Source organism: Lytechinus variegatus, chromosome 11 (assembly GCF_018143015.1).
Source record: "Lytechinus variegatus isolate NC3 chromosome 11, Lvar_3.0, whole genome shotgun sequence".
Taxonomy (NCBI): Eukaryota; Metazoa; Echinodermata; class Echinoidea; order Temnopleuroida; family Toxopneustidae; genus Lytechinus; species Lytechinus variegatus.
The window spans coordinates 3525516-3546852 of record NC_054750.1 but is presented as its reverse complement, the minus strand read 5'-3'; the positions used below and the strand labels follow the sequence as shown (position 1 = coordinate 3546852).

Below are 21337 nucleotides of genomic sequence, written 5' to 3'. Positions count from 1 at the left end.
CTTCCCTGAACATTCAACCATCATACATTATAAATCATTTCATTGAAAGCTTATTAAATCAATCTCCTCTCACTGGATTCATCAATGTTAAGCTAACAATTCAAAGCATTGCCATCATTTATCCTTGTTAAGATCTTAAGATGCTCCAAGAATCAGTTTTAGGGGTGTTCGTTTAATCCACAATAGATCAATGTTTGAACATGTGTCTCAAGCTCAAAGAGCTCTCACTGACTGAGTAGAAAATCTAACAAAGAAGTCAACTTGTTTTGATGCAACACAAACGATCCAGTTTCTCAAGACGTTTGCTGATGTACAGAAGCTGGAAGGCCTTTCTGTTTTCTACATTCATGAGATGTTTGACAAAGGAGATTCTCTTTTTGTTGGTATGAAGAGACTCTGTTTATCAAACTGATTTCATGTTTACACGAGAATGTGCGAGAGGTAAAAAGCGATTTAAAAGCTGGGCCTGTGTGGTTCCTCTCCTGTTTCTCCTTTGGAGCCCTCCGCCCCAAAAAAGATTGAAAAATAAAGATGGGGGTCCAAAATAAACAGATAATATACTTTCAGGAGCAAATGCAGAGAAGCAAGGAGGGGTGATTATAGCCCCAAGAAAAATAAAGCAGTACTAATAATGCAATGTGAAAATCAAAATAGATTTCAATTTAAAATTGAATAAATTTATGAATCAATAAATAAAGGAAAATCCAGTACAAATTTTTGAAAATAACTGATTTGCATTCTGAAATTCATACTGTTGCAGGGATATGCATGCACATAAACATATGAAATAATTTGATTGCTTTGAAAGCCCAAACAAGAAGTGCATTTATTTCATTTGACATACGAGTTCACACAGACTGACTCGGAAGTATTTTACCAGACAAGTTTGTAGTTTCCTGGGTTGTTTGTCAACAATCATCATCATCTATATTGAGCCTGGTATGTGCATAGATTTTGGCACTCGGGTGACACTGATTCCCCGCTGTCCTGTATAAATTGAGGTCCACCTACATTTACATGTACAATGCTTGCCTGGGACTAATGTCAATATTTAGAAGAAGACTTTTGTCCACCCCATGTCAGCCCAAAATAGGAAGATTTGCGAATAACAGCTCCATCAATTCTGCTTCTGAAGGAGATTAGGGCAGGCATAAGCTGAGGTGTTTTTGAAGAAGTTCTTGACTGCTGCAATATGCTTAATTTTTTTCTTTTTTTATTAATCATGTTTTGTGATTTATTAGTATTTATTTGTGTACAATCACAATATTTACAAGTAATTGAAATTTACTATTAAGTAATATGTTAAATGTTCCAAATGATGACTTAACAGTGTTTGAATTTTAACCATTAAATGACATCTCACAAAGTAACTCAATATATAGCCACAATTAGATTCAAACTCTAGATTTTATAACGTGGAAAATCAATCTTATTGATAAGAAAATCTTGATCTGATCGTGGTGTCATCTATAATACCAAGCACTTAGATTGAATTTAATTTGGTCTAAGAAATTTAAAATAGTGATCAAAAGTAATAGAAGAAAATAAGATGAACAACAAATTATACAAGAAATCTAAAACTGAAAAAAGCTTAAACCATTGTCTAAATGAAGAAAACTAAAGTAAATGCATCTTACCTGAAAGAAAATCCAACATTCACTATTGATAGTCTTTCGTTTCTGAGCTGCAGTCAGTGTTTGTCTGAATAAAGATTGTTTAAAATGAAAAATAGTACCATTATTCTAGGAAGTTTCTTTGATAAATATTGGTAAAAATAAGTCAATTGATTTCAACATTATTATTATTAACATATAAGAACACAATACAGCATTTTTTTAATGTTTCCATTACACATAATTTACATATGATGCAATATTATGTTGCTGTTGTTTTTGTTGACTTTTCTTACAAGCTAAAGTACTTGGTGTTGATGACTAAAGGATTAAGGCCAAGTCCACCTCAACAAAACAAGTATTTTTATTTAATAAACAAAAACAAGCTGAATGCTGGAAATTTCATCAAACTCTGATGTGAAATACGAAAGTGGTGATAGTTTCAATGTTTTGTTTTTCTGTAATTTCCCGATATTCAAGTAAAAACTGCGGTGTTAAAACTGACACCAATTGGTGTTAATAGAGGACCACACCCTGAGGTGTTAAAGTTACACCCTGGAGATTAAACATAACACCAAAGAGTGTAAGTGTAACAACCAAAGGTGTTGTAATAACACCTATAGGTGTAAAACTAACACCACCAATTTAACATCGGTGTAAAATAACTGGTGTGGTCCTCCATGTACACTGGTTAACACCACAGTTTTTGCTGTGTTCCTTTTAAATCATGTTATTTCAGCCTCGAGCACCTATTTAATTTCTCACAGCTGTTCACATCCCACATGTGATCTAATACCAAATCATTTATATGACAGTTTTACCAAGTTGAACATGAACATCATAACAACATCCATGCAGGCGCGTACGCAGGATTTTTGAAAGGGGGGGGGGGTTTTCAAGCTGATTTTTTTTTTTTTAAATCTCCCGCCCAGTCTCTAAAAAGTGATGAGCGGGGGGAGGTGATGATTTTTTTTTTCTTTTTTTTTTCAGCGCTGCAAATAAGACAATAACATTTAAGTGGGGATGGGGTATGTAACAGTGCGGTCATGACCCGCGAGCGAGCAGAAATGTTCTCGTTTTTGCGTTGAAAACATAACCTTTTTGTCAATAGTTTGTTGGTATCATAGTCGATGCTACATGTCCTTCGGATCGTAGCACTCATAATATGGCCTTGATCAGAACACTAGAAACTTGAGAAATGTCATGAATAATTACGAGCGAGCGGAGCGAGCGAGCCGAAATGTTTGCGTTTTTCCGTCAAAACATACAATTCTTCTCAATAGCTTGTTGGTAATGATTACATATTAGTTGATGATACATGTCCTTCTGCTCGTAAGTCTCATGATATGGCCTTGATCAAGAGACTAGAAACTTAAGAAATTTCATAAATGATTACGAGCGAGCGGGGTGAGCGAGCCGAAATTTTCGCGTTTTCCCGTCAAAACATACATTTCTTGTCAATAGTTTGTTAGTAAATCAAGTATTAGTCGATGCTACATGTCCTTCTATTCGTAACACTCATAATACGGCCTTGAACAGGAGACTAGATACTTATGGAATTTCATAAATTATTACGAGCGAGCAGAGCGAGCTAACCGACATTTTAGCGTTTTCCTTCATTTTGGTTTTCATATTGGTAAAACATATTTTGTAAGAAAACGTATGTCTTTGTCTTGGTTCACGTGTATTCATAAGTATACATCATGATAATCATGTATGGCCTTGTTAATGGCGATACCGTGATCATGTCGGCGACATGCGGAAATAAAAATTTTTCTGTGTTTCTGTTCATTATTGCTGTCATATACATTATTGGGTAGGGGAACTGTCCGTAACCAGACCAAGGAGTTATCAGGCGCTTGCCCGATAACTCCTTGACCAGACCGACCTCTGGGGAGACAAGCAAAAAACAAAACAAAAAAAAGAAGGAAACGAAAAGGGGGGTTTGAACCCCCTAACCCCCCCCCCCTTGCGTACGCGCCTGCATCCATGCACAACAAATTCTAAAAGTACAGACACAGTGCAATTGATAATAGAGACTATGGGTGGCCTGCTTTGTGTGAACAGAAACATGAAATGACCCACTATGGCAAAACTATCTTTTTTTAAAGTAAACACAGAGGCAATTAAAATATTTCTCAGCTGAGTATGATCTGATAAATGAGTGAAAAACGGGATAGGGCTTTTCAGACGAGTGTTTTGAGATGATTGTCAAGCAACAATTACAAAGAAAACACCTCCAAATCACTGTCTGAAAGGTGTTTAAAGCCTGTGGATAGCTTTGGTAAAGGGTCAATAATGTGATTGATAATCGAATATCATCTAATATGATAGTCGTACTGAAGCGTATAGACCGTTATATATTTTTCCAACTGCATTTCTCTGAGAAAATTTCAAATATTCAAATCTTGGATATATAGCGCCCTCTCTCGGCGATGCTTGTTTTAAATAAAAAAAATGGGCATTCAAGCACTTATCTTATAAATTTAGTGATTAGATATCCAAAAGTTACAGACAAAGAACATATCTTGAAAGTTTCAGCCCATACCATGATTTGGAATAGGATTTAATTGAAAGACAAAAACACACAGATATTTTAATTTGATCGGGTGACCCGACCAAGTCAAATTTCCATGTAAAATCGCAAAATTTCTCCTGTAAAACACATTTTCATTTCATATCCTCCACATCATAACTGTTATAGGGCATATCCATTCATATTAGCTAGCAATGAATTGGAATAGTGATAGGTGCATTTTGGTGGATTTACCAAAACTATACACAAGCTTTAAGAACAGTTGCTGATGCATGCTTTTAATTCATGAAATCCCCAAACTCTGCAAATTTGCAGACTTCAGAAATGAGAACGCATCATTAGAATGCTAAAAATTCTATGTGAAAGCAGTCAGTTTGTGTCAGTTTTCACAGACTATTATGTTCTGGTTGACACAAACCAACGCTTGAACAAATTCCAACAATGCTACAACGCTACTCCCGAACAGACTGAGACAAATTCTGACAAATTCACTGGGAAAATTAATTGCATATTGTTTACACAAGGTCAGAGAAATTTCAAAAGAACCCTACTGAAATTGAAATGACAGAAAATAATGGCAAGAATTGTAAAGTAGGCACACAGGGTGTGCAAAACAATTATTGAAAGCATATTTGAATTTCTCTCTCAGGTCGTTAAATTGTGTGCCTTGTTTTTCACTTCGCAAGGTAAAAGCTAATTTTCTTGTCACTGTTTCAAATATCTGTAATCAGAGTAGAGACTTGCTTTTTTTAATGGGGGGGTAAACTGCTTAAAGATAAATTCCAGTTTTGGTAACTATCTCAAAATGACTTTTTACAGAATCTAATATAATGACCACCCAAGTGTCTGTTTGTATGAATAAAAAATATGTGCCAAAGGATTCTGGAAGAAATTGTGTAATTGCTGAGAAATAAGCAAAATAAGTGCGGATTCGGTCACTTCCGTCGGGTCTTTATTCCAGCAATATTAATACACTGTCCCACGTGTGCCTATCTGTGTTGGTGATCTTCAGTGTGATCATTTTTCAGCGTAGGTTTCAAGATTTCACAAAGTTCAGTTTATGTAATTGTACCAGATCTAGATCCTCGATGATATACTGACAATTAAGCCTGGTTTTACAGGCTTTCTCATGAAATCAGTGTTTACTGCAACTACTGGAATTTCTCTTTAACTTGTGCAAATGCATAGACCTGAATGTGTACTAGTACTACAGTATATACAGTTTCCAGGAGACTCAGGGGGTGTTGCAAGAAAATATTTGCGATCAATTGCAAATATTCTGTTGCAAATTTACAACTGATAGATCGACGTTAGCTGTAGCAAATCATATTAAACTTGTTTCATGGAGCAAATGAGCAATCAATCACTAATTTGCAATTAACTGCAAGACATATGGTTGATATAGGGACCAAAAATTGACTTGCAATTGATCGCAAGTTTCTTGCAACACCCCATTAGTGTATTATCAAACTTACAATTGCCCTGAATAAAAGCAACATAATCTATTAATATTTTAATGACGTCAAGGAAGCTAGCAATCTGGTACCTAGACTAGGCATAATTCTTTGGGGAATAAGAAGAATATATTAATTGTCATCATTTCGAACAGTAAACCATACTCCAATGAATAATTCATACTTTCATCATCTTTCATCTCAATCAATCTTATTTGTCAGGTTTAGTGATTATTAATTCTGAATTTCATGAAATACCAATTCGTGACATTTCTCATTCCTAATCATTATAAGAGAAGTATATCATGATCATATAGTATTTCATATCTAAAAAAAATTAAATCAGGCAAACAAAAAAATAGATACGTGCTTCATAAACCTGAATTGAACAGAACTTTGCAAACTACCGGTTTCCACGGCATTTGAGAGCAACAGCATGCATAATTTTTGAAGCACAATGCAAATAACACTTTCCTGTCTTTCCAATTACACTGTACCTTTTGGCTATTTATACTCATAACAACGGCTCCATCCCAAGACATACAACCGGCAAAGTTCTTACGAGCAAAAAAAATGCCATTTTCGGTTAAATGTCCTGAAAACTTACAAGCAAGTAATTTTCCAACTCCCTCTGTGCCGTGAAGTGAGAATGAATCTATCCTGTTTCTAGGTTTATTTTCTGAGAGTAAAAGGTGCATTTATCGTTGTATTTCAATCTAGCTTACTCACTGGCCTCAATAAATGCATCAGCAACTTATTATTCCCAAAGCCACCCCAATCCGATACTCAAAAATTGTGATTTATGTGTAAAAAAGCAGATGAATTATGATTAAACAATGATAGCCTGACAGAATACAAACATAATTCTGTAAATCTCCACAATAAATTATTGTACAAATAATGTAATTTCCCTTGTATAGATCTGCATTTTTTATTCTATGCCATACAGTTTCAAGTTTGAATGCTAAAATTGCTGAATTAAAAAAAATACATATATTCTGTTAAAATATTTGCTGCATTTGGCACTTCATAGTTGAGCAAACAGATATGGGCCAATAATAAAGAATATATGTAACCCCTCTAGCTCCATGCAGAACCAATGATATTATCCTGGTTTTAATAAAGAATGTCCCATATAAACTGACCTATTCCATGGTATCTATTAATACCATTAGATTTGATTGAGATTCAGTGAATGGAAAGATGAACATTGGATAATCAGGGTCATAATAATTACTATTCCCCCTAAACTGGGCAACGGCTAATTGCTCTTGGATAAACGGTCAGAAGATAATTAGACGTTATACCATTTAGCTAACTAATGGGCATTTTATGAAACTGGGATAAATTGGAGCTTTACCTGACGCAAGGACAGAAGGATTTTAAAATTCAATGCTGAATTTGAAATTATCTGTAATGACTTCCTGAGGATCGAGCTATACAATGAAAATGAACTCATAAAAAAGGACTTCCAATCATATAATGTGAGGCTTCAACTGAAGGCAAAATAATTTGTAAGCATTGTTGATGTGTTTTTTTTATTTTGACCCAGGTCAGATTGTGTCTACATCATTTTGTTTCATTTTTCACACAAGAAAAAAAAGGGTCTTATACCTTGTGTATAACCGGATAGGCCTCGAGATGAAGTGAAGATGTAACCTGGGTGTGGGTCTTTTGGGGGGGGGTCGAGTTGTTTGCTGGGCCCCATCCCAGCCTAGAAAATCAAATATTCTTTGTAGGAGGAGGGCTATTTATTTCTCCAACTTCTGTTCATTTGAAAATAAATTTTATAGAGAGGGGGTGCTATTGTAACTACTACAAAGGCCAACAAACCAACTCAAGCCCACACCCATGTCTTCCTAGTCTGCTGTGCAAACCCTTTACTCAAGTTAAGTGTCTGAATTGCAGCCTACTCATGCCTTACATACTGAAGGCCCCTGAATTGAAACAGCAAGTTTTGTATGTGCTAGTCTTTGCATGGAGACACACTTGTTGATCAGAGTCTCAATCAGGGTCTGTGCCTGTAGACTAATGTCTTCCCTTCTCAGTCGATGAAACTTTAAATTTACATTGTTCAATAAGAATACACACACATTTTAAGTTTTATCCTCCACTTGGGTGATATTCATCTTCCATTAGAGAGATAACTTCTTCCAGAATGGATATGAAGCTTCCAGTTGATTTACTGCCAGATCCAATGGACCTTGAACCTTTTTTTACTGTTTCTACCCTCTTGATTCTGCCGAAGGTCAAAGGTCAAGTACGGATCTCCCAGAGGGCAGCAGTTCCCAGTCGTAAATGAAAGGCATATGAAAGTAGTACCCAGTGATATGATATGAATCCTGAAGTTTCAATTCCCTTGGTCCCACACTATTAAGAATGGAGGTGGGTAGTGGTGGCTGACAGAGGTGGAATTGTACTGGAAGCATGTCCCAGCAGACCGTATGTCTGATCTGGTTATGTGTGATGGGTTTTCCTTGCCCATCCTCGGTTGTTAGTCATTTGAGAGAAACCTCATCCCCCCCTCCCCTTCCATCTCAGATGCTTCTTAAAGGGGAACTATTAATGAATAGCATCTACCCTGATACAATCTACACATGGATCATTCCATGGGGGGCATTTCATAAGGCTGTTTGTAAATTAAGAGCAACTTTAAGAATGACTGGTGAACCTTTCTAATGCGCTTCACCATCATCATCAATGAATATTAACCATTTACCAAATGAAAGGATCACCAGTTGTTCTTAAAGTCTCTCTTAACTTACGAACAGCTTTATGAAACACCCACCAGAACATTAAAAAAAACAAATATCTTCCGTTGATCACTTCTGCAAAAGCTTGGTGTCCCACTAAGGTTTCCAACGAACAATCATGATATATTGCAATTTCAGACCTGATATTCTTTCTACTGCCAATGATACATGATTTAATAGTGATATCCATGTAACGCTGGTTATGAAGAGCTGATTTGAACCATAAAAATAAATCCAGAAAAGATGTCAAAATTGAACATGAATTTCTGTGGTTAGAGAACTTCCACACATTGCCACATCTGAATTGATCTCCACAGTGAAGCAACATGGACATCTTGTCAATTTTGGACCCACCCTATTTATAAAAGGAATTACCAATATATATAATTAAAAAAATGAAAATGAGAAGATATTAAAAAATGAACAGAAATAAGATTTGTCTAGTGGCAGTTAATTAAACATTGAAATTTCTTCCACTCTGTAATATTCAAATGAGGTTTAACCTTGTTGTACTTTATATGAGAAAATATAACTTCCCATCTATCAACTTTACAATGATGAGCAATGTAGTTTGAAAGGAAAAATGCATCATCACTGTCACAACTTTTATTCCCAAGATCATAAATACTGCTTGGCTAGACGTGGCTATACATTACATGTCGTCAAACCCAACATTATTAGACCACAATACCGGTACATCTGGCCAAGAATATTGACCAAAAGGTTTTCTTTACTTCATTTTATACCACATCCAATCTCCCCTTTCATTCCAACATTGTTTGGTGGTTTCTCTCATCTGCAAAGCATCAAGCACCAATTTCCCCTTTCTTATACTATTCTATCAAACCCCCAAACCAACCTTTTATACAATAAAAGTAAAGCAGAAGATGAAAGTATTTGAAGTATAACTTTTTGTATAAATTTACTTTTTTTTAATTCTGTTTCAGCAGGGGCACTTCCAAATGACCTGGATATTATTACCCTGGCTTTAGCACAGCCTTTTACAGCACAATGGCATATCAAGGAATGAATTCCTGCCAGGTACCCATTGTTCAAAAGCTACATTAATTTATATACTGATAGGAGAAATAAATGAACACAAATGTTGTTTAATGTGGCAATGATAAAGCCTATCATAAACGTTTTTTTTTTCAGTTTGATTTTATAAATAGTCCAATGTCAGAACTCCCAACCTGGAAAATAAGGATTCTGTTTTTAAAAAAAAGGGAACAAAGTTATTTTTCAAATAATGCAGAAAAAATATTGAGAAAACAATTGTATGGAACAATAGTTCAGAATAGACAAAGAGTCAAATTCTTTCTAAGAATGGTTCAGATGTCTGCAATATGATTGAGTATGGCAGTGAGTCCAAATTTCATGTGTGTCCATACTTTGCGAAGTTTGGACACCCCATTATACAATCGATCACCTTCAAAAGAAAAAATATAAATCCAAAAAGGCCTGGTGTAAACTTCCACTAAAAACAAATTCTGACAACGACTTTAACTCGATCCTTTCCTCCGATGGAGAAAGATGGAATGCGGACGTCCAAGTGTCAGGTTGATAAATTTGAGCCACAATTCATGAATTTCAATTCAATTTTGTCTCCGAGCTACGATCTCGCTCTATAAACTCACAACCGCTACCATCTCTGATGCTGCGGCATCATCTGAATCGCAAATTTGAAACTCATCTGTAACTGCTCCTCCATTTATCGCTCTGGCTTCCGTTAAATGAATATCCCCTTGCACTGTGTCCAGAGCCAAAAACACCTACGGAATGGCCATTTTTTAAAGGTCATTACAAACCACAATGGAAAATGGTTTTGAGTTGAATTAGACAAAAGGAGGCATCTGCTATTCTTTCAATGCCCATAATCAAAGTATTCATTATATTACGACAGTTTTACATTCAAAGATTTCCCATAGATTTACAAACTTAATTTTATCATAATTCATATCTAATATATTTGCAAATTAAATATAGCATAAAATACATTTTTAAAAGCTGTATTGGTTTTCATAATTAATGAAAATAATAAAAATCCTATGAATACAGTTTTGAAAAATACACTTTCTTGCTATTATTATATAAAATTTAATTTTCACATGTGGTTTTTCAGTTTTTAAAAATGAGAGGATTTAAATACTATTAGCATGAATCTTATAATCAGCAGGAAAGGAATATGCAATACCAAAACAATGCTCTTCAATATACATGATGAAATAGATTTTTTTAATGGAGAGTCAACAGTACCTATATGTAGATTTGCTTTAAAGTCCACTAAAATTGAACAAGAGAAAAAAGATGTTGCATTTTTAGAAGTTGCTAGAGACAGATTTGACCACTATACACTAATCTTGTTCAATCTGAAGAATACGAGATCATAAAATGCACATAGGTCTTTATTGTGTCATGGACATCATAATCTCTTTTCCTATTCAAACAGTTGTAATCGAAGCCCTGTACATCCATCAAGTCAGATTTACACGGATCTCTAATTCAATACGTTGACAAGCCATTTGACATGGGATGACCTGACTCTTGTAACTACACAATAACTGTCATTGCCTACGCCACAGGCTCCCCCCCCCCCCCCATGTTGAACAACGCAAATTAAATGAAACTACCAGCTGTTACAAATGTACATAGAAGTATATTGTCAACTGTAGGGACGTCAGATGGGCGCTAAATCAGGCAATGACTTCCGGGACTGTAAGAATGCTATTATGTCCATTAATGGAAATGGTGATTGTGTTGTGTTTTTATAGTACAGGTTGGCTATTTGCTGGAACATCTGGAATTGGGGGGAGAGGGGGTATTAAAAATAAAGACCCAAAAGGCTATTAAAGTCAATTTGAAATTTAATGCATATAATAATTTTGGCCATTTTTTCTAAATGAGTACATTTTTAAAAGGAAAAGAATTACACTGGAGCTTGGGGGGATTTGCCACTGTATCCCAAAGTCCCAGAAAACTGAAAAAAAGAGTCCCTAAAATTTGAAATCCCCATCAGGTCCAATATAAACTTGTAATATTTTGTGGCAAATGGGACTGGTAAGTTAAAAGAAGTAGCCCTTCTATTTCTCTACTTCTCGCCCCCCCCCCCCCCCCTCTGCCCTCCCCCTTCTCCACCTTTACCTCCCTGCCTTCCTCTCCAATTGCCCCTTCCTTCTTTCATCACCTTCACTATTTATCTCCATACACCCTCCATGCAGGGTATCGTGCTGGAATAATAAAGCTTTAGCAACAGATGTATCCTCTGAGGGAAGAACTCCAAATAGATCAGAATAGATGGAGAATTACCCATCACCACTTTCACACCTCCTTCCATCTAGAAAATACCTTTTTTAAGATCAGGGCCCGCCTTACAAAGAGTGACAATTGATCCAATCAACCACAACGATGGAAAGTCAACAATGTTGGCATCTACAATGCATATTTGTTCAAAATAACGTATATATTCATAGATTCATTGTTTTCTTGAAAATTCAGTCTGCTTTTCTTTGCTTACAAAGGACATTGTGCAAATTTCCTGTCAGAAAAAAATGATGGCATTGGTGGATTTCCATATACTGTAGTTGAGATTGATTGGATCAATTGTAACTGTTTGTAAGATGGGGCCCTGGTATAGACTTTGTACATGTGATGTCATAATTAAATAGCGCCCTCCCTCAGAGTATATATAGGAATACACAAGTACAGAGTTGTCAGAGTTACCCAGCTGCAGATCACCAATACATGCAAGGCAATGGCATAGGCTTCTAAGATGGCAGCGGAGACACGATGACGTCAATGCATAAGGTATATTACCACATGATTCTATAAAACAACTAGGTACAAAACAGCATACTTCTAAAATAGGTCCTTTGGAAAATATAACAAAACTTTCACATGCTAATGGCATTTTGAAAGCAAATGAATAGAAAGATAAATGTTTCCAAATGAATATTTTCGGGGATTGGAAAAAACATTTTTTTCACTAATTGCTTTTTAAGTATTCCGTAAGAGATACTAAATCTATCTCAGCAAAATACATTAGTATCTAAGCAAATGGGCTGGTAAAAATATGCAAAAATGATCAGCAAATATTGTAGTTGTTGTTGTTGTTTGTTCATGGTGTTTTGAGAAGCTTGCGTCTTGTGCATTAATTGCTGTGCACAGAGAAAGATGTTATGGATACATATTTTTCTTACAGAAAGCAATTAAAAAGAAGTTTACTCGGGTATGAAATAAGCTCTTGTAATAAATAAGAGGCTTTAACAGGAGGGAATTATAATTTGTAAACAAATTTTCGGCATTACTCCTACGTGTTGTAGGATCGCATGCTCGATTTCTAATGAAAATCACAAGTCAGAAATTGTGATTTTCATTACAGATCGAGCATGCGATCTTAAAACACAAAGGAGTAATGCCGAAAATTTGTTTACAAAGCTCTTGTAAATTATAGAAGTTTTTCCTGTTCTGATGGGTGTGAAACATCCCGTCAAGACAATAGTATCTGGGTTGTGAAGAACGCACAGCCTCAGGGGTCTATTCCTTTATTGACTGCTTCCATCTACTGGATGCCCTACCTATATTCAGGTGATCGTTGGCATTTCCCAAACATCAGAAGACGTGGCCCAATATTATAAAACAAGATAAATACTGAAAAGTGCAGTGACAAAATCTGATAAACATTTGTTTGTATTTTGTAAAATATAACTATTTGGATATTTTTTGACCTGATTGAACTGTACAATTTGCAGTAACTGCTGATACATCAAAAAATATCTCAATGCAAAACAAACATTTCTGCAATTTGCATTGAAAATTTCCATTCAGGTTGCATGCTATATTCACCCCCCCCCCCCCCCATTTTCACAAGATGTGTCCGATGTTCCAATGTGTGAAATGCAATTTTTTCACATACTCTCATGAAGCCCCTTTATAAAAGCAGAAATTACACATTTTTCTTTATAATAAAGCTGAAATTTACTGTGGTGACTTAAACCAAAGCCCACATTTTCTCATGTTAAAACTCGAGGTACCAATATTGAACCTGAAAGATTCCAGTGCATTTCTTTCTTTCTGAAGTCCCTCAAAATGTAAATATGTCTACATGTATACTCACCAAAAAATGGAGGAAATCTTTCTCAAGTTTTTGATAATGTTTAATCTCTAAAGAGCTTTTCTCACCTGTCAAATCTATAGTAAGCCTGTGTGGCCCAATCAAGGAACAGAAGCAAGTCCAAAACATCCTCTCAAAAATGGAACACTTCTTCCTCATCAAGTCTCCATTCCTAGTGGTATTAATTGTCTGAGATAAGAGTCACTACAATGCTATGGGCCTTTCTTTTGTAATAAATTAAGCCATGGTGGTTCGTAAATAGATGGCAGTTAAGAGAGAAAAGAAAAGGTATTTGAGTGGGTGAATAAAAAGGTCCAGAAGTCAATATTGACAATGGCTGTAAATGGACCATTAGGTAAAGGATCAATCCTTTGAAGTTTAGCTTCAGGTTGTGAACACTGAACAAGTCTATAAAAGGTGTTGCATATATTGTGAGTTGTTGGAATGCTCATGGCCATAACTTGAGGCATCATAAAGCCTCTGTAAAACAGGGGAAGGTTCATCCTGACTTGTGAAAACAGAATAAAACAAACGTATCAGTGAAGGTTGAATGAGATTCTATCAAAAAATATCAGAATTATGACATTATTTTAACTTTCAATTTTGTGCTGTCATATACATTTAGGCATCATAATCGCCATGCAGGCAAAAAAATTTACCATTGTTTTAATATGGGGCTACTTTTGACATATTACTACCTTCATCTCCAACATTTGAAAAGCTGTACAAATTGCAATGACTGGGGATATTTGAGGGCTCTTTTGAGCAGTTCAACATTGACATTGCCCTAAGGCCCCTGTATTATCTTTTCCCTGTTGCCATGGGTTATAACTTCTTATGAAATTTCCAATTTTTAATAGTTTATGATGACTGACAGACTTTCACTCATGCAATGTGTACATGAAATAACATGTCTGGTGACTTTTTTGTCAAGGACAGCAAAGATGAATATCAATATTCCAAGAAAATATTGTTTGATGGCATTTACAATGTCTGCTGGCCTATAGATATTTCACAGCAATGTTTGTGTTGTTTGTTTGTTCTTATAAATTTGTTTCATCCTGTTTTATGTCTTCTTTTTCATCTCCATCCTTTGTCTTTCATCAATCCCTCTTTCCATTCTTCCTCCATCGTTCACACTATCCCAAACCCTGCTTATTGAAAGTCTGTCTAGCAATTATCTGGATGCATTACATCACAAAAACAAACTTCCATCTCTGTTGACATCTCTCCAGATTAGGTCCATGACACATGGTTCTATAAATATTGAAACAACTGATATGCTAAAAGTCTCCTGCTTACAATGGACTCCCAATGTTGAAGCAACAGTCATCGCTAATTTGAAATAGACGTGATGGGAAAAAAGAAAAGAAAAAGATGAAAGAAAGCTAAATTCCTTTCAGAAAACATTGGTAGAAATGTTTTGTAGAGTAGTGTCATCACCAAGTCATGTTTGCAAGGTTTTTTCTATGATAGGGGATACTCATGGGTTTATTTTCATTTGGTCCAATGCCAATTTGTCCATTTGCCAACTTGTCTACTATCATTTGGTCTACCATCAGTTCGTCCACTATCCACATGGTCTAACTGCCATTTCGTCCGCTCACCATTTTGTCTAATGACCAGTTTGTCCAATAGCCATTTAGTCCATATACCGTTCAGTCCATATACCATTTGGTCTAATTAGACTAAAGTGTTAACTGGGCAAAATGAATAAAAATAAAGCAAATATTAGACCAACTGGTTATGAGACAGAATTGTCATAGACCAACTGGTGATCAGACGAATTGATGATTGGACCAAATGGTCATTGGACCAAATGGCTGTTGGACCAAATGGTTGTTAGACAAAATGTTGATGGACAAAATGGCATTAGACTAAATAAGGGTAGACCATGTGAGGAGTAGACGAGTTGGGAGTGGACACCAAATGATGATTGGACCAAATGGCTGTTGGACCAAATGGTTGTTAGATGAAATGTTGGACGGTATGGCATTAGACTATTAAAGGTAGACTATGTGGTGAGTAGACGAGTTGGCAGTGGACGAATTGGCAAGTTACCCACTCCTAGGTCAGCCATGTAGGCTCTATGGGAAGCTAATGCACTAACTCTCTGTATATTCAATGCAAACGATAGCTTCCAGTGTATTTTTAATAGGTCATGATGTTAAACGTGCATTGTATCCAACAACAAAGGCCAAGGTAACAGTATTGTTAATTGATAGAAAGACATTGTCCACATCAAAGGAACAAACAATCCCATGTAACAATGGCTACAGTTTTAATGGGCTGGTATTCTATAATGGAACATTCAAAGCAAAATGTTTCCAGGGTCAAGTATTATCATTGACACATTGCGATGTTATTTCACCTCTGTGAAAGCAAAAACTTTCTTTGCGAGGGTTTAAATTAGTATGATTTCAAGTCATCCTTGGCTATTGAACGTGAGCCATGTGACCACCCTTGAACAGTGTTTCCACAGCACAGGACAGGGTGGATCGCTGTCTCTACTGATGTTGTTGCCAAATGTGCATCTGTATATTACAAATTCCCACTAATGACAAGCATGTTTTGACATAAAAACACAGAGAAGATTCCTTTGCTTCAAATTCGGTTTTTAAAGACCTGTCAGAAATGACTTACTTTTTTCCAAACATAGCCTATCTACATATTTCCTTCAACATCATTTTCAAGATGCCAATACTGATGGTTACAGATTTGAAGTCTGCAAATCCTTGATTAGTACTCCCTGATACTCCCTATGATAATCACAGGGACTAAAAAATGCCCAGTCAGTTTGTGCATTTTGAGCAATTTTGGCTCATTATAGAGTATTTCCCCATTAAAAATAATAAAAGAACATGTATATGTACATATATGTACACAGAAAATGAAAACTCTGCATTGGACTAAGGGTGTGTTTATGCTTCCATTGCGAGGAAAGAATCAGCGATTTCAAACGTTGATTCAAAACGCTGATCGTAAACATGGTTCTGGGAGTGCTGTTAGCTTAACTTTTCAGAGCAAATCATGATCTCCAGCTGGCTTCGCATCGTAAATTGGGGTCAAATCATTTGGGCGCGCCTTTTTTCGAAAGTTTTTTCCGATTGTTGTTATTACGTGGAGATAACATGGAGCAATACGACTGTCTTTGCCCACGGATTTTCATCTCACCGGAAGCATGTACCAAATGACGTCATTTAAACACGTTTACGATCATGGTTCTGTTTATACTTCCCCAGAAAGCCTGATTCTGGTCAAACAACGTTTACAAACGCACCTTTTTGTGAGTTTACGATCGGCGTTTTGAAACAGCGTTTAAATGAAAGTAAGCATGGATGCCACCGTTTTTTGGACTAATCACGTTTGGAAACTCTGATTCTGGCCTGAAAAGTGGAAGCATAAACACGGCCTAAAACAAGTAGGCCTACTCTTCAAACCTACGGCTGCTACAGCATAAACATTTACATCTACCGCACAATATTGAATAACTAATCGCAAAGGCATGCAATGTATGTATATTAGAAAAACTACCAGTATAGCCAGGTACAAGGGTGTCCAAATCAAACCCGCAATGAATCACAACCCCCTTTATATTCCCAGGAACTACAGATCAAAAAGAGGGCACAGTAATTGAAAAATCCATTTTTCATCACCGCTCCACAAACAATCAATATTTCATTACCATTTGTACAGGTTTGTGGTACTTTAAATTTCATGCTCTGTCTGTAGGAGATAAAGAGATAGAGCCAGTGCAAAGCCGAGTTTAATGTGCAAATCGTTTTCATGACAAGGGTGGGGAGGGGGGGGTAAACCTGTAGCTTTCTGCAATAAGTAGGGCCATCTGCACCATCCTGAATTTTCAAATTAGCGCACTATTTCTTATCCAGCAAATTATCTCGATCTGAACAATCTCGAGATTTTTTGCAATGGAGACGCAATTATCGCGCTAGTTTGTAGGATTAATCTCGAGATTGCAATCCCAGGTCAACTTGGGATTATTTGCAAAATAGCGCGCTATTTTACGAAGTATCGCGCTAATTCGTAGGTGCAGATGCACTCGGGATTATTTATTCACAGCGTCAGACCATAATGCATCGATGCCTCACTCGAGGAGGAATCGCTCTTCTTTCGATGATGGAGACAGGGTTAGTGATGCACAGGTGTGTTTTCTTATAACAAAGCATGCAATCAAAGCTTTTCATTTTTCATACTTGTGAAAATTAAATCTACATGTAAATAGATCAAAAAATACACTAAAACAGAAACTAATACCTATTTATGACATTTACCGTAGAAACTGTTACTTTCGCAAGGGTATTATTTTGGGGAATTTGCGAACTGTCAAACGGCTGCAAATTTAACATTCGAATATGTTGGAAACCCCCATGATTCACGAAAAAAATCTGTAAATAAAAATAACAGCTCTTTCAGTACATTTTATATTGAAACATGTGCACATTTTGGTATTCATACATGTTAGATAGTACTTTTTTTTAATTTGATGTATGATGAAACTTTCATGAAAGAACAATGAGGACAAAATGCCTTGCTTAAGGGCATAGATACCATGTCAGGAATCATATCCCTGTCTTTATGGTTTACAGAAAACTCTACAATGGCATGTGGCAAATGGGGCTGGTAAGTTAAAAAAGAAGCCCTTCAATCCAATTCTAATTTTTAAACATTCCAAACATACATACGTATATAACTTCATTAAAAAAAACTTATTTCATTCAGCTTTGTACATCAAGTGGTTGAATTTAGAAGTGGCTATAAGAGGACCTTCAGAGTTATCTATTAGTACATGTACATTAATTTTACACACCCCATTGTCTACTCTCTTCCTATTACCCCTAAAATCCCAAAAATTGAATGCTTTGGGTCAAACATTTTTTCTACAGTTGCCCCTTCAGTCCCCCATCAGCATCCCTTCAGTCAGTACCCCTCCAATCCCGCTCCATTCCTCCTCCAGTCTCCCTCCAGTCCTCCTCCAGTCCCCCTCCAGCCCTCCTCCAGTCCCCCTCCAGCCCTCCTCCAGTCCTCCTCCAGTCCCCCTCCAGTCCTCCTCCAGCCCTCCTCCAGTCCTCCAGTCCTCCTCCAGTCCCCCTCCAGCCCTCCTCCAGTCCTCCTCCAGTTCCCCTCCAGTCCCCCTCACAGAACGTATGTGGAAGATAAATCAAGTGAGGGGGCATGCTCCATCGTCAAGCATGCACTTGATAATCTGCAACCACTCAGTATATAAATGTCATCCCAGCCTTGCAATACAGACTTTAAACGCCAAGATGAAGTACTCTGATGAAAATAATAATCTTATTAAGATATTAATATAGTATTAGATTGGGTGAAATTTCTTTGCTGCGTTTATATTTAGACAATTATAACCTTAAAAAATGTTTCTACATGTATTTTAAATGAGCAAAACAAAAAAAAAAATATACATATCATAAATATCTACCTCTAATATAGCCTACATATGCAGCTGAAAAGGCATCTAGGCCTACAATTAGAAAGAAAGAGATTTATTCAGTATATTCATTTCATAAAATACACACACCAATGATAACTAATACATAGCCTAATGCTGATTAGATATCTACAGAACACAGATCAAATGTTTTGCAAATTTCAGATTTTTTAAATACTCAATAAACCTAACTTGAAACTTTGAAAAATTATACACACACACACAACATTTTTATGTGTGTGAAAATCAACAGTTGCTTTTACTTTCATCTAAATGCATAAATTATGGGAATCAGATAATATTCAAGATATTACGGGTCTAATCTAAGAAAATTATCTGTAATTAATATTTTCCTCCCTTTAAAGCGTGGCAGAGGCACAGAAGCATGTAAAAACACTTAAGACTGGAACGTGATCTTAATGTCATCCACCATGCTACTCTAAGACTCATTAACTGAATCAGTAATGACCATGAAGACATCAATCACGGCCACGCAAACCATGATGTCACCAATGGTTTCTTGTTGCGGCTTGTGACATGATTCGCTGAGGATCACACCTCTACGCTCGACCTTGGTCTTATAACATGATGGGTATCGTCTTGAAGGCTAACGTAATTATTGTTCAGATGATACATGGAGGCCTATATGTACCTCTATGTCATGTAAAAATCTGTTAATGATCTGGTAGAACTGGCACATGTTCAATTCATCTTCTCCTTCGTCCACTACCAAAATCGAACATGATTCAATCTCACGCTCTTCCTTCATGTAGGACATGAACAATGTGCCCTTGCTTTCCAATACATGTGCATGTATATCACATCATCATATAGGCCCATATTCTCAAAGGAGGTTTCAATTGTACCTTGTACAGAACCATGGACTATACAGATTTTTAAGGTCAGTCCTAGACAAAATTAGCATGATAATGACTTCATGTCATCGACATACATGTCTGTAAAAACTCAAATGAAGAAATATTACTTCCTTTCTGTTTCCAAACATGTTTATACAAGTATTTCTTTGATATTACGGTGGAAAACCCACATGTCTGACCAAACATGTAAACTGTCAAACTGGTGCAAACTCAAGCTTGTTTATCAAGAGAAATGGTGCAATTTACTTGTCACGAAAGAGTGATATTTATTGAATAAAAGAGTAAATTGTCAGTAAGTGATATACAGGCCGACAAGACAATTTCCATGTGGACAATTTGGCAGAGCTACATGTAGTAAAGGGCAAAACATTCATCAAGATGAAAAACATACCAGTCAGTCTGCGGAAGAATTCATGAAACAAGTGGAACAGTGTACGGTTTCATCCTCTGCATCGATCCGTTCTCATGGAAACATCCAAAGAACACCAGGACCCCATCTCACAAAGAGTCACGATTGATCCAATCAACCACAACTATGGAAAGCCAACGATGCTGACACCTGAAAACTGAAATGCATGTTTGTTCACAAACTGTTTCCTAATTATGATGTGTACTCAAATATTTACTGTTTCTTGACAATACGGTATGCTCCTCTTTGCTTTAATACAAAGGACGTTGTGCAAAATTCCAGTAGGAAAAAATTATGACATAGATGGATTTCCATACAGGTGATGTTGATCGGATCAATTGTAACTCTTTTACTGTGTTTACATATTGACTCGGCTCGGGTGTTGAATCCGCGAGCCGGGTTGAACACTGCGAAGAAGGGATCAGAGATCGCGTTTATACGTACATATAAAAAGGCGAGTTCAACACGGCTCGCGGATCTCGAACGGAAGAAGAATTATGACGTCGCAAATTAAACGTGGGAAATTCACCGCCGGAATCGAATCTTGTCCGTGCGAACAACAACAATGCCAAAAGTGAAAGCGCGCGCAGTGACCTGGTCAAGAGAGTTCGACACGGCTTTCTATTTACACACGAAAAAATTGCCGAGTCTGACTCGGCTCGCGGGTTGAAACCTACGATTTTGGCGGATCAAAAAAGCCGTGTTCGACACAGCTCGCGGATCACTCTGATCGCGTTTACACAGCATAAAATTGCCGTGTTGAGCACGGCTCGCGTGTCGAACCCCCGAGCCGTGTCACTGTGTAAACACGGTATTAGTAAAATGGGGGCCCAGGATGCTAAGCATTCTTTGCACATTTCTTGTCCTAATATCTGGGGCAGATGTAACCCAATCAGAGCCATAATCCACCAAGATATGGGAGAAATCATTACTATGGAGTGTTCTGGATCCTTCCGATGATGGATCAATATCCTATAAATCTTCCTGAGAGAACCAGAAAGGCAGTGCTTCAGACCCCGACACATCTTTATATGACAGCACCCTTCCTCCTCTCACAAATTTTAATCTTCAAGTACTATCACGTGAGATGAAGAATGATCATGTACTTGATAAAACA

The 21337-nt window shown here is 36.7% G+C and overlaps 1 long non-coding RNA gene across 2 annotated transcripts in view; it reads right to left on the bottom strand.

Annotated features, from left to right (window-relative positions):
* Positions 1-1263: 1263 nt before the first annotated feature.
* Positions 1264-21337, bottom strand: part of LOC121424352 — a 39371-nt gene continuing 19297 nt past the window's right edge. The window contains exons 3-4 of one of the 2 annotated variants that reach the window (XR_005971364.1): positions 20203-20377; positions 1264-1701 (exon numbers count right to left, since the gene is read on the bottom strand). This is a non-coding gene — a long non-coding RNA (uncharacterized LOC121424352). The remainder of the gene's footprint in view (positions 1702-20202; positions 20378-21337) is intronic. The other variant, XR_005971363.1, reaches the window with a different exon arrangement.